This window comes from Bombina bombina, chromosome 1, assembly GCF_027579735.1.
Source record: "Bombina bombina isolate aBomBom1 chromosome 1, aBomBom1.pri, whole genome shotgun sequence".
Lineage (NCBI taxonomy): Eukaryota > Metazoa > Chordata > Amphibia > Anura > Bombinatoridae > Bombina > Bombina bombina.
Genome location: NC_069499.1, coordinates 724,147,917 through 724,161,922, shown reverse-complemented (window position 1 = coordinate 724,161,922; position 14,006 = coordinate 724,147,917).

Sequence of the window (14,006 nt, the reverse complement as noted above, 5' to 3'; positions counted from 1 at the left end):
CTAACTATTATACTAAAATTACATTAAACTATATTAAACTAATAATTAACCTACCCTAACTATTATACTAAAATTACATTAAACTAACAATTGAATTAACTATATTACATATTTAAAAACCTAACCCTACTCAAGTTATTTAAATCTACCATAAAGAATTACTAAGTTACAAAAAAAATAACAACTAAGTTACACAAAATAAAAAAACACTAAGTTACACAAAATAAAAAAGAAATGATCAAATATTTAAACTAATTGCACCTAATCTAATAGCCCTATCAAAATAAAAAAGCCCCCCAAAATAAAAAAAAACCTTAGCCTACAATAAACTACCAATGGCCCTTAAAAAGGCCTTTTGCGGGGCATTTCCCCAAAGAAATCAGCTCTTTTACCTGTAAAATAAAATACAAACACCCCCCCAACAGTAAAACCCACCACCCACACAACCAACCCCCCAAATAAAAATCCTATCTAAAAAACATAAGCTTCCCATTGTCCTGAAAAGGGCATTTGTATGGGCATTGCTCTTAAAAGGGCATTTAGCTCTTTTTCAGCCCAAAGTCCCTAACCTAAAAATAAAACCCACCAGTAAACCCTTAAAAAAACCTAACACTAACCCCTGAAGATGCACTTACAGTTTTCGAAGACCGGACATCCATCCTCATCCAAGCGTCAGAAGTCCTCAGTGAAGCCGGCAGAAGTCTTCATCCAAGCGGGCCGAAGTCTTCCTCCAAGTGGGCAGAAGTCTTCATCCAGACGGCATCTTCTATCTTCATCCATCCGGCGCGGAGCATCCTCTTTTTCAAATGTACGGGTTAATCACAAATTACTGGTTGATTATTATCTGTATGTTAACAGCTGCAGATGAGCCCTTTGTTATTTCGACAGAATCATAAACAGCAATTTTACATTTTATTTGCAGCATTTTTTCATTATCATTCGGTACAAAAATGGTTCTATAATTAACTTATGCCAGTCCTGTTTTCCTCATCATGATAGACATTTTTTATTTCATTAATCAAATTTAACTGCTAAAAGGAACTTGATTAACCCACAAGACAACACTTATTTTATTAATGAGTACAACATGTTTTCAAATGTAACATTGGTTTTATAATCTGACATTTACTCCGCCATACTGGATGATTTTAAGAAGCAAGATCACATAAAGAAAAGTTCCAGGGAGCTTTCGGTAGGATGTTGCACACAGCTGTCACTCGAAGTAGGATACGTCGCAGCCCAAGGCCTTGAGCGTGGAGCAGATCAACCTAACTTTATGCTGCCGGGCTACTCCGGTTGACACAGGCTGCTGGGTACTGCGATATCGTTGCTAAGAGCATGGGAGCCAGCGCTAGAAGCACTGACAAGTTTGTCTACATTTTATCCCCCTCGAATCAACATAAGCACAGCGAATGTCACTGCTGTAACGTAGGATTACAATCTCTTATCCTGCACTTTACCTCCTATGGGCATCGTGGAATGGGGGTTATTAAGTAAAACAAAAGTATCCCTTTGTCATGTCCTATCAGTCTATGGGAACGTCTAATTTCTGGAGTTTAAACTATAAAACTATTTAAATATGACTAAGAGTTTAATTTGTGAGAGGTGTTTCTTATTACAATTTCTATATGATGAAGGCACACCTCATAGCACCAAAGCTGATTGCTAGCATGTAGGTTAAATGATGCTGGGGGATTTGAAGGAGGCAGTCACATGTACTCTGGTTATTTCTTCTTTAATATAATTAAATAATTAATTAAGCAGTTACCATCAGAAATATTCTAAACACTAGAAAAGAGTAAGATCACACATAACAGTAAAATAATCAAAACATAATAGTTTATGGTTTTTAACAACCTAATATACCAAAAGTGTACAAAGAATAATCTGGAAGAAAATCTTTAGTCTGAAGGCTGAAGGCTTGTTGGCAGCCACGGTAAGAATTCTTGGAAGGTATAGCAATGGTATCTGAGGATATATCCCTAGGTTAATCTTTTGGGTGGTTACATGTGTCCTATTCACACAGGCTTCAGAGATGGGAGTGGTGCCCTGGAGTTATTGAAAGTATCCTATTAAATCAGCTAAAGTAATAGATTCTGGAATATTGTTGATCTGAATATTGTTTTTTCTTGACTATAAGTCAGAATATTTAGTTTTAGCAAGACCAGCTTTTGAGGGTATGATAACATGTAATCATGGTAGATTGCTATATCTTCTATGTTAAAAGATTAACACAGTCATTATGGATTAAGAAACTATTTCAAGTACATAGGACCTGATCATAAAAAAAACTTGCAGGCATGGAAAGAAATCTTTTGGATTTTGTATCCTTCCTTCACATAGCGAGATAAACAGCTATCTAGCAAAAATTTACATTTCTAAAATTCTTTGAGGGACCTTGCAGTATTGAAAAGACTTCTTAGATCATCTCACCTGAGCAGAGAGAATTAGATCATCGGGCGCCACACAAAGGTCTGTCAGCCTGAAGTTAGCCATGTAACTGATAGTTGGCTGTATTAAAGATGAGTATATCTGAAAGCCCTTACAATTTTATGGCGAGATTGTATGATGTCATAAAGCCACAGACACAGTAATTAAGGATAATTCCCACACAGACCTTAATTTCTAAGGCCTTTTACAGCAACTGATCAGACTTTATAGTTGTTATCCAGTCTCACAGTAACTGTTAGACACTATTAATGGAATGTCACTTTCATTTGCCTCTACTATCCCACTAACTATAAGACAGCTCAGTCTCATTGTTAATGTTTAGGTTCTTTACAATAGAAGCCACAACAGGCTGATGAGTAAGTCGGCAGACAACAGAGGCCTCCAGTGCCAAATGTAGAGTGTCTGTCTGCCAAGTGGTGGTCTCAATTTAAGTTCCAACTAGACTGTTCTGTAGCAGGATATGCCACCATCTGGAGGCCTCCAGTAGATCTTGTATGCACCACCAGAGGCAGTGGAATCTTCTTCACCAGTAAGAGCCTGCTCCCATGCAGCTCTCCTCAAAGACTTTCTCTTGTTTTAACCCTTTATAGGTACTGGTTGATGAAGCTCTGGATTTTCATACTGGGCAGCATCATCTTGGAGCTCATGTTTGCTTGCACCCTGTGTCACTGATCAGTGATGTTTCTGGCTTTTTCACAGCTGTAGTCTACATTTCGAATTGTCACACACAATTTGGTGGGAGTCTTACATTTTTACAGTTTATATAAATATAGTTTATATATCTATCTATCTATCTATCTATATATATATATATATATATATATATATATATATATATATATATATATATATATATATATATATATATATATATATATATATATATATATAAAGCCAAATAAATTAAAAAGAGCAATATAGCCACTGCAAAAGTGCAATGCTCTTGCTCTGTATTATGCAGAATAACTCAAAGTGAAGTCTAGTTAAGTTTTAGCATAGGTCTTACTGATTTCTTGGGGGGTAGCTTTTAGGAGGATATGGAGGTACTTGAAGTGGGCTATGTGGCGGTTTAGTGGGTTAATAGTGCAGGGAGTTAATTGCGGTGGACTATGTAGTGGTTTAGGGGGATAATAGTGTAGGGAGTTAGTTGCGGTGGGCTCTGTTGCGGTTTAGGGTTTAATATTTAGCGGGGTAGTTTGTGCTGTGGGTGTGTGGCGTTTTATGGGTTAATAGTATAGCTTAGTGCATCTTTTTCTTCCGGCCAAACTCTTTAAGCGAACTTTCAAGTCACATTAAAGTACAGCTCTCACAGTTTTGTCTCGCAAACTAAAAGGTGGCAAGCTTTTCTCAAAACACTACGAATACTGAATACCCTAATAGAAAAACATGTGTACAAAAATATAGGCACATTTAAGATGCTATAGGCAGAAAGCAGCATAATGTGATTTATATTGGCTGCAGGATTTAATTTTTAAAGTGCGCCCCCTGCTAACTTTGCTCTAAGGAGCGAAGTGTCCCTATCCAACGAGCTCCATTAGTTTTAATAGGAACCATCTCGCCACTCGCATGGACTGCCCCTTTTTTATGATCATTCCACCAGGGCAGCCTCTGCGAGAAAAACTTGGTTTGAGCTAACAAAGTTTATATCATCGAGCCCTAAGAGTGGATAGATTTGCCACCACAGGTTAATGAGAGATTTTAAGAGTCTGATACAGAGAAAACATATTTAAAAAGCTCTTACTTTTACCACCTTAAAATCTTTAAGCACAAGACCTTCACTGCAAAGATAAGACTTTGGGGCCTATTTATCAAGCCGTAAACCGCAAATATGCTGGAATTCCGCAGCGCAATTGTGGCGAGCCTGATTCCCCTTATTTATCAAAGCCTACAGACTGGCAAAAGTAGAATTTTGTGACGTAACATACGATCCGCCGGTCTCAGTCCGACACTGATCGATTTTTACGTCACTACAGATGTTCCGAATGCAAATTCGGCACTATCTGACTACTTTTGCTACTTATCAAATAACTACCAGGTATGCTCGCCACTATTCCAGCCCAGCGTACCTGGTTTTCAATCCGCTGCCCTGGAATCAATGGAAGTCTGAAAGCAGCGAAAGCTTATGTTCCCTGCTGCCCGATATCCCATTGATTCCTATGGTATAATAAAAGTTACGTTTACACCTAACACCCTAACATGTACCCCGAGTCTAAACACCCCTAATCTGCCGCCCCCTACACTGCCGCCACCTACATTATACTTATTAACCCCTAATCTGCCGCCCGACACTGCCGCCATCTACATAAAAGTATTAACCCCTATCTCGCCGCTCCCGGAGCCCACCGCAACTAAATAAAGTTATTAACCCCTAAACCCCTGACCTCCCACATCAGTACCACTTACTAAACATATTAACCCCTAAACCGCCAGCCCCCCACATCGCCATAAAATAAATTAACTTATTAACCCCTAAACCTAACAACTCGCTAACTTTATATTAAATATTAACTTATCTTTAGATTTAAATTAAACTATATGAAACTATTAATTAATCTACCCTAACTTTTATAATAAAATTACATTAAACTATATTAAACTATTAATTAATCTACCCTAACTATTATAATAAAATTACATTAAACTATTAATTAACCTACCCTATTATAATAAAAATACATTAAACTATATTAAATTAATGATTAATCCAACCTATCATTTAAACTAAAATTACATTAAACTATATTAAAATAAAAATTAATCTAACCTAACTTTTATACTAAAATTACATAAAACTACAAATTAAATTAAATATATTATATATTTAAACACCTAACCCTACTCAAATAATTTAAATCTACACTACAAAATTACAAAGTTACAAAAAACTAAGGCCTAGATTTAGAGTTTGGCGGTAGCCGTCAAAACCAGCGTTAGAGGCTCCTAACGCTGGTTTTTACTGCCCGCTGGTATTTGGAGTCAGTCAGGAAAGGGTCTAACGCTCACTTTGCAGCCACGACTTTTCCATACCGCAGATCCCCCTACGCCATTTGCGTATCCTATCTTTTCAATGGGATCTTCCTAACGCCGGTATTTAGAGTCGTGGCTGAAGTGAGCGTTAGAAATCTAACGACAAAACTCCAGCCGCAGAAAAAAGTCAGTAGTTAAGAGCTTTCTGGGCTAACGCCGGTTTATAAAGCTCTTAACTACTGTGCTCTAAAGTACACTAACACCCATAAACTACCTATGTACCCCTAAACCGAGGCCCCCCCCCACATCGCCGCCACTCTATTAAAATTTTTTAACCCCTAATCTGCCGCTCCGTACACCGCCGCCACTTACGTTATCCCTATGTACCCCTAATCTGCTGCCCCTAATACCGCCGACCCCTACATAATATTTATTAACCCCTAATCTGCCGCCCCCGCTATCGCTGACACCTGCATATTTTTTTTAACCCCTAATCTGCCGCTCCGTACACCACCACAACCTACATTATACCTATGTACCTCTAATCTGCTGCCCCTAACACAGCTGACCCCTATATTATATTTATTAACCCCTAATCTGCCCCCCACAACGTCGCCGCCAGCTACCTACAATAATTAATCCCTAATCTGCCGACCGGATCTCGCCGCTACTCTAATAAATGGATTAACCCCTAAAGCTAAGTCTAACCCTAACACTAACACCCCCCTAAGTTAAATATAATTTAAATCTAACGAAATAAATTAACTCTTATTATATAAATTATTCCCATTTAAAGCTAAATACTTACCTGTAAAATAAACCCTAATATAGCTACAATATAAATTATAATAATATTGTAGCTATTTTAGGATTAATATTTATTTTACAGGCAACTTTGTAATTATTTTAAACAGGTACAATAGCTATTAAATAGTTAATAACTATTTAATAGCTAAAATAGTTAAAATAATTACAAAATTACCTGTAAAATAAATCCTAACCTAAGTTACAATTAAACCTAACACTACACTATCAATAAATAAATTAAATAAACTACCTACAATTACCTACAATTAAACCTAACACTACACTATCAATAAATTAATTAAATACAATACCTACAAATAACTACAATTAAATAAAGTAACTAATGTACAAAAAATAATAAAAGAACTAAGTTACAAAAATTAAAAAAATATTTACAAACATTAGAAAAATATTACAACAATTTTAAACTAATTACACCTACTCTAAGCCCCCTAATAAAATAACAAAGACCCCCAAAATAAAAAAAATGCCCTACCCTATTCTAAATTAAAAAAGTTCAAAGCTCTTTTACCTTACCAGCTCTGAAAAGGGCCATTTGCGGGGCATGCCCCAAATAATTCAGCTCTTTTGCCTGTAAAAAAAAACATACAATACCCCCCCCCCAACATTACAACCCACCACCCACATACTCCTAATCTAACCCAAACCCCCCTTAAATAAACCTAACACTAAGCCCCTGAAGATCTTCCTACCTTATCTTCACCATGCCAGGTTCACCGATCCGTCCTCCGAAGTCTTGATCCAAGCTCAAGAAGGGCTGGCGATCCATAATCCGGCTGAAGTCTTCTATCAAGCCGCGGCTGAAGAGGTCCAGAAGAGGCTCCAAAGTCTTCATCCTATCCGGGAAGAAGAGGAGATCCAGACCGGCAACCATCTTGATCCAATCTGATTGGAATAGCCAATAGAATGCAAGCTCAATCCTATTAGCTGGTTGCAACAGCCAATAGGATTTTTTCTACCTTAATTCTGATTGGCTGATAGAATTCTATCAGCTAATCGGAATCTAAGGGAAGCCATCTTCGATGACGTCATTTAAAGGAACCTTCATTAGTCGTTAGTCCATCGGAAGAAGAGGATGCTCTGTGTCGGATGTCTTGATGATGCACCCGCCCCGCACCGGATGGATGAAGATAGAAGATGCCGGGTGAAGACTTCTGCGGGCTTGGATGAAGACTTCAGCCGGCTTCTTGGAGGACTTCTTGCCGCTTTGATGAAGACTTCTCCTGGCTTCTTGGAGGATGGATGTCGGATCTTCAAAACTGTAAGTCGATCTTCAGGGGTTAGTGTTAGCATTTTTTAAAGGTTTATTGGGTGGGTTTTATTTTTAGATTAGGGTTTTTGGGCTGCAAAAGAGCTAAATGCACTTTTAAGGGCAATGCCCATCCAAATGCCCTTTTCAGGGCAATGGGGTGCTTAGGTTTTTTTAGATAGTATTTTATTTGGGGGGTTGGTTGTGTGGGTGGTGGGTTTTACTGTTGGGGGGTATTTGTATTTTTTTTTCAGGTAAAAGAGCTGATTACTTTGGGGCAATGACCCGCAAAAGGCCCTTTTTGTAGGCTAGGTTTTTTTTTTATTTTTGGGGGGCTTATTTATTTTCATAAGGCTCCTAGATTAGGTGTAATTTGTTTAAAGCTTTGATCATTTCTTTTTTATTTTTTGTAACTTAGTGTTTATTTTTTTGTGTAACTTAGTGTTTGTTATTTTTTGTAACTTAGTTTTTTGTAACTGTAATTTTGTAGTGTAGATTTAAATTATTTGACTAGGGTTAGGTGTTTAAATATATAATATATTTAATTTAATTTGTAGTTTTATGTAATTTTAGTATAACATTTAGGTTAGATTTATTTTTATTTTAATATAGTTTAATGTAATTTTAGTTTAAAAGATAGGTTGGATTCATCATTAATTTAATATAGTTTAATGTATTTTTATTATAATAGGGTAGGCTAATTAATAGTTTAATGTAATTTTATTATAATAGTTAGGGTAGATTAATAATAGTTTAGGGTAGATTAATTAATAGTTTAATATAATAGTTTAATATAGTTTAATGTAATTTTAAAGGTAAGTTTAAATTTATTATAAGATAGGGATAAGCTAATATTTAATATAAAGTTAGCGAGTTGTTAGTTTAGGGGTTAATAGGTTAATTTTAGTTTATGGGCTCCGGGAGCGGCAGGATAAGGGTTAATAACTTTATGTAGGTGGTGGCGGTGTAGGGGCGGCAGATTAATGGTTAATAAGTATAATGTAGGTGGCGGTGGGCTCCGAGAGCCAAGGAATAGGGGTTGATAAGTTTATTAGAGTGGCGGTGGGCTCCACGAGCGGTGGTTTAGGGGTTAATAAGTTTATTTACTTGCGGCGGGGTCCAGGAGCGACGGTATAGTGGTTAAACATTTTAGTATAGTGTGGGTGTTTAGTGACAGCATACAAATAAAGCTGGGAAAAAGCCAAAGAGCAGCAAGATCGATGACTGTTAGTTAACAACAGTCCGCTGCTCATCGCCCCGTACTTGGTGTGCGGCTTTTTGACAGCTTTTTTGTTAAATATGGAGAACGTATTCAGGTCTGCAGCAGCGATGTTAGGCGATGTCAGGCGAGGGTATTGGTGCCGGCGAATGCAGCACAGTTGACGGCTTGATAAACAGGCCCCTTTATATTTAAAACACTGTTAATATAAAATGTCAAATACTGGACAAAGAAAGATAGAGAGATGATAGGATGAAAACTTGACCATAATAATCTCCTGTTTCAAATGTGCAGTCATGTGATTCTTATAATCCTTTATCTAATGTGTAAATCTCTTAACCTATTACACAAAAAGGTAACGAGGTGCCATAAATGTGCCTTTCTTTGTAAAAAGTAAATACACATAGCAATGAGACCTCATTTAAAAGATGAGAGTCTATTTCAACTTAGGGGGCACATGCCCCTGTATATATTACTTTACTAATGTAAAATGGCAAATACTTAGGCAACTATGAACATGCTTTAAAATAATAATACTATATCAACCTATACAATTCTTCTCCCTCCAGCGAGGGCTCATGTGTGTATATAGAACAATGTAATCTTACATTAAATTATTGAAATATGAAATATTTAATATTGAAAAAAATATATATATTAAAAATTATTATACATACTGTAAAAAATAACTAAACTTAAATTGTATTATTGAAATATTAAAAAATATATATTTTTTTAAAAAAAATACAAATTATTTTAGATACTGTAAAAAAAATTATATTACATCTATCTATCTATCTATCTAGATAGATATATATATATATATATATATATATATATATATATATATATACAGTATATATATATATATATATATATATATATATATATATATATATATACATACATGAGTTTATACAGAAAGAGTAAATCCTGGAAAAAATATATACCTGGATTAAAGACAGGGAATTCAGCACTCTTTTAAAGAATTTTTATTTAGCTCATTTGAAACAAAGGTACTTTAATGGTGTATCCAAAAAAAAGGCTTGGATTGCTAGAAGAGAGGGTGATCTCTAACACCCTTTAAACTCAATCTCCTACACCTAGATTTGGAGTTTGGCGTTAGCCGTGAAAACCAGCGTTAGAGGCTCCTAACGCTGGTTTTAGGCTACCGCCAGTATTTGGAGTCACTCAAAATAGGGTCTAACGCTCACTTTTCAGCGACTTTTCCATACCGCAGATCCCCTTACGTAAATTGCGTATCCTATCTTTTCAATGGGATCTTTCTAACTCCGGTATTTAGAGTCGTTTCTGAAGTGAGCGTTAGATCGGAACAGCCAATAGAATGCGAGCTCAATCTGATTGGCTGATTGGATCAGCCAATCGGATTGAACTTGATTCTGATTGGCTGATTCCATCAGCCAATCAGAATATTCCTACCTTAATTCCGATTGGCTGATAGAATCCTATCAGCCAATCGGAATTCGAGGGACGCCATCTTGGATGACGTCATTTAAAGAAACCGTCATTCGTCGTTCAGTCGTCGGCCAGGATGGATGTTCCGCGGTGGAGGTCTTCAGGATGCTGCCGCTTCGCTCCGGATGGATGCCGCTTGGATGAAGACTTCAATCGGATGGAAGACCTTTTCTGCCCCGCTTGGATGAAGACTTCAGCCGGATCATGGACCTCTTCAGCCCCCCCCTTATTTAAGGGGGGTTTGGGTTAGATTAGGGGTATGTGGGTGGTGGGTTGTAATGTTGGGGGGCTTGGGTATTGTATGTTTTTTTTTACAGGCAAAAGAGCTGTATTTCTTGGGGCATGCCCCGCAAAGGGCCCTGTTCAGGGCTGGTAAGGTAAAAGAGCTTTGAACTTTAGTAATTTAGAATAGGGTAGGGCATTTTTTTTATTTTGGGGGCCTTAGAGTAGGTGTAATTAGTTTAAAATTGTTGTAATATTTTTCTTATGTTTGTAAATATTTTTTTATTTTTTGTAACTTAGTTCTTTTTTATTTTTTGTACTTTAGCTAGTTTATTTAATTGTATTTATTTGTAGCAATTGTATTTAATTAATTTATTAATAGTGTAGTGTTAGGTTAATTGTAGGTAATTGTATGTAGTTTATTTAATTAATTTATTGATAGTCTAGTGTTAGGTTTAATTGTAACTTAGGTTAGGATTTCTTTTACAGGTAAATTTGTAATTATTTTAACTATTTTAGCTATTAAATAGTTCTTAACTATTTAATAGCTATTGTACCTGGTTAAAATAAATACAAAGTTACCTGTAAAATAAATATTAATCCTAAAATAGCTATAATATAATTATAATTTATATTGTAGCTATATTAGGATTTATTTTACAGGTAAGTATTTAGCTTTAAATAGGAATAATTTATTTAATAAGAGTTAATTAATTTCGTTAGATTTAAATTATATTTAATTTAGGGGGGTGTTAGTGTTAGGGTTAGACTTAGCTTTAGGGGTTAATACATTTATTAGAATAGCGGTGAGCTCCGGTCGGCAGATTAGGGGTTAATAATTGAAGTTAGATGTCGGCGATGTTAGGGAGGGCAGATTAGGGGTTAATACTATTTATTATAGGGTTAGTGAGGCGGATTAGGGGTTAATAACTTTATTATAGTAGCGCTCAGGTCCGCTCGGCAGATTAGGGGTTAATAAGTGTAGGCAGGTGGAGGCGACGTTGAGGGGGGCAGATTAGGGGTTAATAAATATAATATAGGGGTCGGCGGTGTTAGGGGCAGCAGATTAGGGGTACATAAGGATAACGTAGGTGGCGGCGCTTTGCGGTTGGCAGATTAGGGGTTAATAAGTGTAGGTAGGTGGAGGCGACGTTGTGGGGGGCAGGTTAGGGGTTAATAAATATAATACAGGGGTCGGCGGTGTTAGGGGCAGCAGATTAGGGGTACATAGGGATAATGTAAGTAGCGGCGGTTTACGGAGCGGCAGATTAGGGGTTAAAAATAAAATGCAGGTGTCAGCGATAGCGGGGGCGGCAGATTAGGGGTTAATAAGTGTAAGATTAGGGGTGTTTAGACTTGGGGTACATGTTAGAGTGTTAGGTGCAGACGTAGGAAGTGTTTCCCCATAGCAAACAATGGGGCTGCGTTAAGAGCTGAACGCGGCTTTTTTGCAGGTGTTTTTTTTCAGCTCAAACAGCCCCATTGTTTCCTATGGGGGAATCGTGTACGAGCACGTTTTTTAGGCTGGCCGCTTGCGTAAGCAACTCTGGTATTGAGAGTTGAAGCTGCGTTAAAAATGCTCTACGCTCCTTTTTTGGAGCCTAACGCAGCCTTTATGTGGACTCTCAATACCAGAGTTATTTTTATGGTGCGGCCAGAAAAAAGCCGGCGTTAGTTTTTCGGGTCGTTACCGACAAAACTCCAAATCTAGCCGCTAGTTTGTATAGCAATAAATTTACAATGCAAAAAGATACAAAAATAGTATATATATTTAACATGAAAAATGAAAAAATAGGTATTGATAAAATAAGTTAACATTCAAACCTGACCAGTCAGGGGACTGTGTTGGTGCCTGTACAGGAAAACTGCATGCAAAAATTTACCTTTTCAACGATATACACCAGGTTAAATATTATGGCCTAGATTTAGAGTTTGGCGTTAGCCGTCAAAACCAGCGTTAGAGGCTCCTAACGCTGGTTTTTACCGCCCGCTGGTATTTGGAGTCAGTCAGGAAAGGGTCTAACGCTCGCTTTGCAGCCGCGACTTTTCCATACCGCAGATCCCCCTACGCCATTTGCGTATCCTATATTTTCAATGGGATCTTTCTAACGCCGGTATTTAGAGTCTTGGCTGAAGTGAGCGTTAGAAATCTAACGACAAAACTCCAGCAGCAGAAAAAACTCAGTAGTTAAGAGCTTTCTGGGCTAACGCTGGTTTATAAAGCTCTTAACTACTGTGCTCTAAAGTACACTAACACCCATAAACTACCTATGTACCCCTAAACCGAGGCCCCTCCACATCGCCGCCACTCTATTAAAATGTTTTAACCCCTAATCTGCCGCTCCGTACACCGCCGCCACCTACGTTATCCCTATGTACCCCTAATCTGCTGCCCCTAATACCGCAGACACCTACATAATATTTATTAACCCCTAATCTGCCGCCCCCAACGTCGCCGCCACCTACCTACACTTATTGACCCCTAATCTGCCGACCGGAGCACACCGCTACTATAATAAATGTATTAACCCCTAATCCGCCTCACTCCCGCCTCAATAACCCTATAATAAATGGTATTAACCCCTAATCTGCCCTCCCTAACATCGCCGACACCAAACTTCAAGCATTAACCCCTAAATCTGCCGACCGGAGCTCACCGCTACTCTAATAAATTTTTTAACCCCTAAAGCTAATTCTAACCCTAACCCTAACACCCCCCTAAGTTAAATATAATTTTTATCTAACAAAATAAATGAACTCTTATTAAATAAATTATTCCTATTTAAAGCTAAATACTTACCTGTAAAATAAACCCTAATATAGCTACAATATAAATAATAATTATATTGTAGCTATTTTAGGATTAATATTTATTTTACAGGCAACTTTGTATTTATTTTAACCAGGAACAATAGCTATCAAATAGTTAATAACTATTTAATAGTTACCTAGTTAAAATAATTACAAAATTACCTGTAAAATAAATCCTAGCCTAAGTTACAATTAAACCTAACACTACACTATCAATAAATTAATTAAATAAAATACCTACAATTATCTACAATTAAACCTAACACTACACTATCAATAAATTAATTAAATACAATACCTACAAATAAATACAATTAAATAAACTAACTAAAGTACAAAAATAAAAAAGAACTAAGTTACAAAAAATAAAAAATATTTACAAACATTAGAAAAATATTACAGCAATTTTAAACTAATTACACCTACTCTAAGCCCCCTAATAAAATAACAAAGACCCCCAAAATAAAAAAAATGCCCTACCCTATTCTAAAATTAAAATAGAAAAGCTCTTTTACCTTACCAGCCCTGAAAAGGGCCCTTTGCGGGGCATGCCCCAAAGAATTCAGCTCTTTTGCCTGTAAAAAAAAACCATACAATACCCCCCCCAACATTACAACCCACCACCCACATACCCCTAATCTAACCCAAACCCCCCTTAAATAAACCTAACACTAAGCCCCTGAAGATCTCCCTACCTTGTCTTCACCACGCCGGGTTCACCGATCGATCCAGAAGAGCTCCTCCGATGTCTTGATCCAAGCCCAAGCGGGGGGCTGAAGATGT